A 2,715-nucleotide genomic window follows, 5' to 3' on the forward strand; every position below is an offset into this window, starting at 1 on the left:
TCCATCCAAATTACACAAAAAGAGGAAACCACAGATGCCTAGCAGTACACACATCACGAGAATCGAATTAGCTGCTATTTGCAATTGTTCAATTTAATAATAATAATTGAATAATTTGATAATTGAATAATTGTTCATTTATGATACACTTTGTTAGCTTTACCTGCGATTGTTGATCAGTTAGTACACTGTAAGAAAAATGGAAAATCTTTCAGGACATTATCCATCATCCTTTGTAACCCTGTAACCTGAAAACACAATGCGTAATTTAAAATACAGGTAAAAAAAACCATTACGGAAAATACTTTCATATTAACAGTAGATTGTGCCTTATTTTTACAGACTTTTCTTAGAGTGTAGCATACTAGCTAACTACTAATACACTGCTTAAAGCATATTAGTTGAGAATGTGTAGCGTTTACTAGCTACTAAAAAAACTTAAATTGAAATAATTTAAAAATGCGTACGTTTTCAATAATTCAATGCATTTAAAATACAGTTATTTATATTTTAATAGTATATCATGCATATCATTTTAAAAACAAATCTAAATGAACATATCTAAAATATATTTTTTTTGCTGAGGTTTGATGACGTGACAATTTTGCGTCGTGATTACGCAATGACGTCATTGAGCAATGACGTCACAACAAATCGACCTTCCTTCAGCAACTTTCTCTGAAAGCTAGTTGGCAACACTGTATATAATAGACATAATATAGTATCGCGGTGATAACAATATAGCGATTCGATGTGATTGCATGGTATTAATAGATATAAAGAAGCAGCCAGAGACTCACAAGCCTTCAGAAAAATCCAACTGAAGTGTGTGGACCAAAAAAATGCAATTTACTGAATGAAACAAGGCAAACGTTTCGGTCACGTGTTGACCATTTTCAATGCCAAGCTAACTAATAGATATAAACAATTACACGTTACAGTGCGAAAATATCTCCAATAAATAAATTAATTAATCCCAGATGTATTTGAAGATTGGCTGGCTAGTGCCCTCTTAAATGCCAAATTTCTGTCTTTTTGTTATCATTATTTTGCATTTCTTTTTTTTTTTGAGAGGGGGAGGGTTCACACAGAAGGCATGCGTAACTTCAGCGTCGCGTTTTTAAAACGTGACGCGAACGCAACGGTCTAGCGCTTGTTTATGTATGTATTAAACAATAGGAAAGCAGCGCGCACGCATCTTCTAACAACTACAATACCTACATCCCCTCTACAAGACCTAAAGAGAAATGAAAGCAGGTCATGTCAGCCATGTGGGTTGTGTAAAAGGATACACAGAGCTCCCAATTGGTCCACATTAGTCTCGTGGCGTCAAAACGACCCTCCTCTTCCTTTTCCGCGCAGCAGCAGCGTTTTCCCGCGAACTCTCAGCTCCACAATAACTCAGTCGAGCTGGACAGTGCTGCGTGTTTTTGAATACTTCAACTCTATATTGCGCGCGCAGCACCCTTTTGGAGACATGGCGAAGCAAAGTTCTCTTTTTAATTTCTTCACAAAGTCGCCGCCTCTGGCGGTGAAGGCCAAATCTGACCCGTCTCCAGCGGAGGCAGACGCAGTGAGCAGATCCAACACATCACCCGAAGAAGAAGCCAGAGTCAACAGCAAGAAAACGCCACCAAAACCCGTCAAGTCTCAAACTGTAGCTGGACATGCGAAGCTATTCGGAGAGAAAGCAGTCAATGCAAAAGAGAGGTAACGTTACAGTAAATGCATTTCTATGTGCAATAGTAAAGCTTTTGTACGGTACAGTAATATACTTTAACAGTACTTTGATATATGCAAGAGCACTAACATTGAGTTTACAAGTAAGTGAAATGGTATTCTTCAAGTAACGTTACCTAATGTACTGTTACAGTACCGTTACTGTTTTGTGAAATTTACATTTAAGTATTTTATTGCAAGGCATTTCCTAGAATATAATGTTACATTTTTAGGTGTAAATGAAATGCATGCATTATTTAATAGCAGTAACGGAGAAGTAACTTGCATGGGCTTTGGACATTGTATTAGTTGAATAATTTGAATTTTTGTAGATTATCGGCACGGTCAAGAGATTTCATTATGAAAATTTACCGGAGGATTGCGTCTAAAATGTGACTGCACGTGCTACTTACTTCTGGGTGTTTGGCGGGAGACTTTGTGGAAGTGGAAGTCAAGTTTCCCAGCGATTTTTTTTTCTAGCCAGTTTTGACCAATAGGAGCGTCCGTTACAAAAAAATCTCCATAGCAACCATACGTTCCGTTAAAATCCGCTACTACAGTAACGTTTGCTGTTACTAGGGATGGGCGATACCCCTTATTTTGTTTTCGATACGATACCGATATTTTTCAAGGCAGTATCGGCGATACCGATTCGATACTTCTGCACTAAACTTTTAAATGATGAAATGTATTAAATTATTAAATTACTAAGAGTAAAATGGGTAATGAAAACCACTTAACTTTGTTTAAAATGCATTTTAACCCGTTTAATCCCAAATTTTCCCCAGACATTAAAATATCCAAATGATGTGTCGTTAGTAACCCTTTGAAATAATCAATAATTTTTTTTATTTCTTTTTTTTAAAGTGTGTGAAAATTTTAATTTAATGGTCAGTCACAATTGTAACCGGTGGGATAATGTGTGTACTGAATTAACATATTTCTGCAGTCTTAAAAATGGTTATATATCTTAGCCCAGCTATTTTAAACAGTTTG

This window comes from Sinocyclocheilus grahami, unplaced genomic scaffold, assembly GCF_001515645.1.
Source record: "Sinocyclocheilus grahami isolate Dianchi unplaced genomic scaffold, SAMN03320097.WGS_v1.1 scaffold7.1, whole genome shotgun sequence".
Classification (NCBI taxonomy): Eukaryota; Metazoa; Chordata; class Actinopteri; order Cypriniformes; family Cyprinidae; genus Sinocyclocheilus; species Sinocyclocheilus grahami.